Consider the following 7,523-nt stretch of genomic DNA (forward strand, 5'->3'; position numbering starts at 1 on the left):
AACTTGAACGATGCAAGTGTAGACAGGACATTGCCTGCCAGTAACATGGCACCCTCTGTTTACAGGACAAGCAGAAAGCATAAAACGTAAATGTTTCATTTATGGCATGGTATGTGAGTAGCCTTACATCCATCCATTGCAGCCAGCTAGAACCAGCAGTGGAAAACCAAGCCTCAGGTAGAGGGGAAAAGCAGCAGAGGGCTGTTATGGAAAAAAAAATTAAAGAGAAGATTAAATGATCTGGATCTGTGATGGTTACCCAGGCATTCTGCAGTGGGTAAGCACAGCCTGTTCAAGTCTCTGCTGCTGTGTCAATGCATCGCTTGTGCTTAACAGGACAAGCTGACACCTCCATTTTCCTTTGGGACAGAGCTAACTGTACTGCTGTGAGGATGGCTGGGGCACTTGAACACCCCTTGTACAAAGAAAGACTGAGACCTGGGGCTGTTTAGTCTTGAGAAGAGAAGGCTTAGTACCTGGCTGGGCCCCCCTGCTCCACAGTTACCTTGATCACATGCAACTTCATTTCAAAAAAGGCAAACGAGACAGGTAACAACAGCAGGTACCCAAGAGACATGTTCTTCCTTTCCTTCAGACCTGGGGCTTGGCAGGCCTTTTTAGATGGCTGCAGGTTCAGTTACACTTGGAAAACCATTTCCGAGGTGTAGACAACTGCCAGTATCACTGACTTTCAAGGGAAAAAACAAAAGAAGGAAAACAAGGAAACCAAACCCAGAATTGGTCCCACTGCTGAGATATGGCAGAATTCCACAAAAGAAGAAAGAAGAATCCCACAAAGAAGCTGAGCAGAACCTCTCCAGTGGTTTCTTGGAAAGCAATTATTCACATTTCTGCAAGAGATAACACCAGAGAATGTGGAAGCAGTACACTGGGTCAGCACAGAAAACAAAACAGTTTTTGCAGCCTCCTGTTATTTTGCAGGGCAGTTTATGCTACTGCACAGGGGTCATAGCAGAGCATGCAAGACAAAGTTGAAGTCCTCCCCAGAGGAGCACTGTGAGCACAAAAGTGTCTCTCACCCTGTGACTGCAGATGGTAATGTGGTCACGCCACCCTGAAGTTTGGGAGAGAATCCTGAAATCTACAAATAAAAAATGGTAAAGAGCATCTATTTAAGCTATTGCTTGCTGCCAGCAATTAAGCGTGTAGACAAATATGGAAGGAATGGTTTTGAGGGTACTTTCTAAAAACTGAGATGGAGTTTATGTCCTTGGAAGGAGACTCGGTGCAGAGGCTGCCGACCAAAAAGGCTATGGAAGGATATCTTTGGCCATGGAGGTCATATACTACATATCAACTGTCCAACTCTTCAGGACACCACATGCTGGATCCACTCTCCTAATGCCCTGCTACAATTTCTTCCCTCAGAGCTGACACCCACTCCTAGAAAACAGAAAAAAGATTTGGGGAGCATTCCCAGTTTATATAATAAGGAGGATGAAAATAATTCCTCACCAACTTTTGCAGTCCCTTGTTGCTGTTCTTGTGCTTATCCCAGCATGACAAATATCCAGTGCTTATGACTCTCTCCTAAATTATCAAACTAATAATTGAAAAGGCTATAATGGTTCCATAAACAAATTAAATTCATTAGAGTTGAATACAGTGGACTAAAACCAGGAGACACATTTCTATTTCATACTGAATTGGCATTCAGCCCAGGCTGCTTGGCACCATTTCAGGCTTGACCTGAATGTGTTGCCTGTTAGCTCTTCACAGCACTGAGGCCATACTGGTGGAATGCTGCTTCCCCCCAAATCTGTTGGCTGACTCCCAGGGTCACCCTATTTGCAGTTAACACAGCTTGCTCCCTACCACAGCACAGCTGGCCCTGTGTCAGGCAAAGCTCTGAAGCTGGCTCCCAGGCTCTCTCAGCAGCTATCCCACACCAGCTCATTGTGCAGTGGCAAGGGATTCTACAAGTCACACCTCAGCACCACAGAACAAAAGGATGCTCCAGCAGACCAGTAAGAAGCCCAGCAACTGCAGCACCTCTCCAGCTACCTACCTTATGACAAGATTGGATATCCTACTATATTTTTAAACAGAAGAAGCTTTTTCATACCACACAAATGCTGGGGCAGACAGGGTGTGCCACAGGGTGCGGTGTCAGTCAACGGGTTCAAGAAAAGGCCTTGGCAAGTTCCATAGAAAAGTGCTGCTAAAGCTGTAACAAAGGTCTTGGTGCTCAGGAAGTTTCTAGCCTGCTGCTTACTGGGTGCTGAGAGGGCTCTGCACAGGCTGAACCCCAGAACACCTTTCTCAGCAGCCTCCACCAGGCTGTGACCCAGGAGATGGGGAGGGAGGGGTGCAGTCTCATCTAGCACAGGTGTGTGCATGATGACAATTAGTTGTCTGCACATAAGGTACAGCCTAAAGCAGCACGAGTAAGGGGTGCTGCTGATTGAAGTCCACTAGCTCTGTATCAGCAAGGACCAGAGTCTCTCTGCTGAAGGCAAAGGCGGTCCTGGACATTTCAAGACAGCAGAAAGCTCCTGCAGCACTCTCCACAGCTGCATGCTCCTGCCACTCTGTTGGCACCAACACAAACATTACAGCACGTACACCGGCGTCTCTGAAGGTGAAAGGTGTCCTCAGGTAAAAGCTGAGTGGTGCTGTATGGAGATCTTTTGTGCAACTCAAGGACACGTATACAGAAGTAATGCTCACTAACTGCCCAGAACTGCACCCAGAGCTGCTCTAATCTTTGCTCTGACTCTTACTGGCCATGACCTCACAAAGTCATACAACCCATTATGTCAAACGACATGGAAATACGCTGCAGAGATTGTGCAAGGCCGAGTATGTAATACCATGTGCTAACCTAAGGCACAAACCTGCCCCGAACTCATTTCTCGCATCTTAGGAATACGGACCTGGCCCACAGGAGGGTGCTGCTCACCATCACATGGCACATCACCGTCATCACTTCGCTTATGACTTGTTATCATTTATGAGATGAACTGCAGCCTGGTGTCAAGGAGCACCAAAGTCAGAAGGAGGTGAAAGCCTGTTGCTGGCCACGTACCATCAGTCAATGCCCTGAATTACGTCGGCAGAGTCCTTCCCTACATGCCTACGTGTGTGCCACACAGCATGAGAGAACAGAGCACACAGCTGTGTGTACACTGTGCTCTGCAATCGGGAGCAGGCACAACTGTCAGCCGCTGGGGGCTTGCTGCTCAAGTGCATGGCGCTTTCCTTCACAAGAGTTATAGCTACAGCATCTTCTAAGCCAACAAACAAATGTCCAAAACCAGAAAAATCAGCAATATCATCTTTTAATAAAGAAATCCCAATGATTTTACCATACCTGGCAGAAAATTCTTGTGCCACAAATCTTCTACAATGACAATAAGGCACATCAGCATTTTAAAATGACAACTGATACAGGCCTAATAGATAGAGGCAGTGTAAAGGACAACACCACGCAGAGACTGCATCACATAGCTAATGGCAGGACACAAGATGACTGACAAAATACAACTTTCACCCAAAATCTTTGGTCAGTGAGCACAGCTGATGGCAACACATCCCTCCCCACATGGACACAAGCAAGATCCACAGCAGCACTCACTCACCCAGCACAGACTGGTGTCAGAGAGTGAGATACCTCCTCCAGCACCCTGTATTCCACCACTGAACCAAGGGAAATCTTATCCCTTAATTTTGCTGCACAGAAGTCAATGCAAGGTGATCTTTTCTACATTCCACATATCTTGTCCACATTCTACTCAAACTATTGTGTAAATTGGTAATGTCAGCCAACCAATGTGCTCTATTGAATTCCTAGGTCCTGTTTGGTGAAAATGATTTTCCAACTCCCAAAAGCTACTCTAGGCAAAAGTTGTCATTTTGTTTGTTCTGCAAAACATGACATCACAAATATCTAAAATCATTCTGAATTTAAAACAATTAAAAGATCAGTACCCCAGAAGGTACCAGAGATGATGAGTAGAGACTCAAGAGGCTGATGAACTCATAGCATCATGTACTTTCCAGAAAAAAAAGAGACTTCATCTTTCCTTGTTTCAGCTGAATTTCAAATAAACATGAAATTTACTTAGGTAACAGACATAAAAAAAACCCCAAACCATAAAAAGCACAATGTTTTGCTTCCTATCTTCCTGTCCTAAGATTCCTTGGAAGCCAGACTAAGAGCTAAGTGCTTTCAGAGCTAGAATTCAAATCTTTTTGGCAGTAAATTTGCTCAGTGAAGATTTGATTCTCCATCCAGTGCTGAAGTAGTTTGTGTATTTGCACATAAGAGAATAGCAACGTGCCTTAGCTTATACAATCTCAAGCAAATAAAATGGAAAGGTACCAATTATGCTAGGAACTAAATAAACATTAAATATTTACCATTTCACCTAACCAGAGGCCTCACTTTCAGCATTGTAATGATCTCAGAAGAAAAAAGCACAAGTCAAAATTATTTCCACTTTGGGTGGAATTTGACTCAAGTAGTAAGGATCAGGTAGTTTTTCACATGAGCAACTGATCCTACAAAGGCTTACAAACGTGATAACCGAGGGCAAGTAATTTTGGGGGCTTAAAAAGGTCATTCACAGTGCAAATTCTGCACTGAAGGCATTGCTCCTTTTATCTATGCCAGCATAGTAAGACTGCAAAGCCCTTCTAGTGTGGACAGTTGCATCAATACTTAAGTCTCACAACAGTACCCTACCTTGAGACAGGAAAGTATAGTAAGCTACACAGATGCAAAGCACCTTGTGTGGCATGAGCAACAGGTGGCCGCTGTGTGTGCCACAGCTTCATGAATTGTGACATGTGTGTAAATGAAAAATAATGTAAAACAATGTAAATCACTTAAATCATTTAGTCATCTTTCCAAAGCATGTTAAAAAAAAGATCCCAATAGAAGATAATGCCCTAAATCTTTGCCTGGAAAGTTTCATCAACTGAAAGGATATCTTCTTGTTCCAGTTTATATGATCTTCTAGGCAAGCAGTATCCTATGGCCTAGCCACACTCCTCATCACGCTGGGTCAGGGAGGCTCAGGTCAATTCTGAGCCTGCATGAGCCCTGTTTCCAGCTGCAGAGCCAGCATGAATGTTCCTGAGATGCTTCTGGAATGGAGTTTTGTGAGGGATATAACTTCAACCCACATAAAAACTCTTTGTGTTGTCAGTACTGGAGATGACAGCAAGGAGCTAAGCGTGGTGAGAAACAGCAAGTTAGCACAGTGAGAGGTTCAGGAAACAACCCCAGGAGATGTTCAGTGTTGCTGGTTGGTGATGTCATTAGAATTCCAAAAGATAAGCACCCCATATCCCATTGCAGTGCCTTTCCCTCTTCTATGAAGTGGACTGTTTCCATGTCAAAACATTCACACAAATGCAATGTTAATTAGTGCAACTGCCCCATTAGGAGGAACCAACACTACTATGTATAGCAGCAATAAACACCAAAAAAAAAAAGAGAACCTGACATTTAGCAAATTACTAAAGCCATTTCCAGGAGTATTTAGTACAGCTGAGACTGTAAGTGTTAATTTCCATAATGCTATGTTGTTGCCATTAATTCATGTCCTAATGATCTCTTAATTCTTCATTTAGACTGATAATTGCTGATTAGTACCTCTGGGAACAGAGATCAACTGAGCTGGCCTGGCGTTGTGAAGGCTGCACCTGAGGTGAACATTCCTGTTCTGGGCAGATGCATAAACCCAAACCAAATCTTTCCAAAATCCTCTCTTCCTCAAACTGAGCTGTGAGGCAGGGGTTAAGAGATGTAGAAGGCAGTGGTTACAGCAGATTTCCCCTGAAAAAAATCTGCCTCATGTTTTCCACTATTCATTTAAAACAGTAAAGACAGAAGAGCCCTCTCCAGAAGAGGAACAGAAGAGTATCACGAAAGCCTAACTGGATATACCTAGCTGCTGCATCCATTACACAGCAGCTAAAGGTATATATGCACACACACATAGATATATAGGCATGTCTGTGTGTGTACACACAGATATATTACATTCTTCTACAAACCACATTCTTAAGGGCAGCACCCTTCAATCAGTGGTCCCCAATTCCTAAAGGTGAAAATGGATTTCTTCTAAAGGGTCCATAAACCTATTTATGCAAAAGGAGCTTCTTACCAGTAAACATCAATCTGATTTCAGCCTGTGCTAAAAAATTATTCTGAGCCTAGAAGTGGCTAAAACTCCACTGTTTTGAGAAATGCCAGCCATGATAAGCTCTAATCTTCAGTTAATTCCAAAGCACTCTATTATACTGAGCTCTCTGGCAAATGGCATTTATTACTGTTCCCTTTTAACCAAGGTTATGTGCAATAATATAAACTTATTAATACTGTGACCTCTGGACATCATCTTTAACAAAAACCTTAGAAGTTCTTCTTTTGCTTGGCTGGCTGCTTTTACTGTTTCATTTTAACATGGTTTCTTTTCTTTTGTTTGAAATGGAATTTGGAGGCTGTATTGTTGCACAAATAGCACTGAAGCCAAATAGGATGTGCTGCAGCTGAACATACATATCTTCAGTATATCTTTTGTCTGTAATCTAAATTAATTACTTGAAAGTCAATTTATGGCAGTTTTATTGTGCTTTTATGCTAACAAATATCCAGGAAGCTAGAAATATCCATCCTGCTACCTGTGGGACGTGCATACTTCTTGGAAGTAACATTGCTGTTCCTCCCTTCCAGGTACAGGTGGAAGTGGATTTGGAGAAAGAAAAAATAAAAACCCCACAACCACCAAACATTTTAATAAGTAATTACTCTTGTCCCCTTCTCAGTTAGAATTTGGCTACACAAACCATGGTCACAAGTCAAAACATATCCAGCTGGGCAGCAAGGAAAAAGCATAGGAGAGATGGTTTCAAGTATAAAGAGGAAAGAAATTACCCAGAGCAATTTCTACTTCACTTCAATCCCACTTGTGGCTGACCTTTGTTAGAGGAAGTCTCCAGGCTGGCTGCTCATTCCTCCTCTCTCTCTTGGTTGCCCATGCCCAAGAGGCAAAGGGGAGAGAAAAAGCAGCTGTGGGTCAACAGGAACACTTGTACTGACAGCACATGCTCTTTACTGCTTGCTGTGCTGCAATTCTTCATCAGGTCTTTGAGAAGGGGGCACTGCTTCTAGTACCATTCTGCTCTCTTGAAAAATCCTAGTGAAAAAACAGCCTTTAAAAATGGTACCGAGGCTTTTGTTCAGAGTTCCAGACGTGACTTCTGGTAACATGAACAAACTGCTTAAAAGAGACAGCCCCAGGCCATGGCACTTGTCAGCCAAATGAAATGCATATAGGTCTGCACTGCTCCCTGGCCACCAGCCATTCCCACCGGTGGCCAGGCACAAACACCTCCAGGCCATGGTTACAAGCCTTCTCAAGCTGGCAGCCAGCAGCAGCAGTGCCAGTTGTCTCCAGACACCAACCTAGGGGGCTCCAAATGGAACACAACCCAAAACTGGTATGATGTGGACTGAAAACATAATTTCCACCCTGCACAGGTGTTAACCC

The sequence above is a fragment of the Pogoniulus pusillus genome, chromosome 22 (assembly GCF_015220805.1).
Source record: "Pogoniulus pusillus isolate bPogPus1 chromosome 22, bPogPus1.pri, whole genome shotgun sequence".
Taxonomy (NCBI): domain Eukaryota; kingdom Metazoa; phylum Chordata; class Aves; order Piciformes; family Lybiidae; genus Pogoniulus; species Pogoniulus pusillus.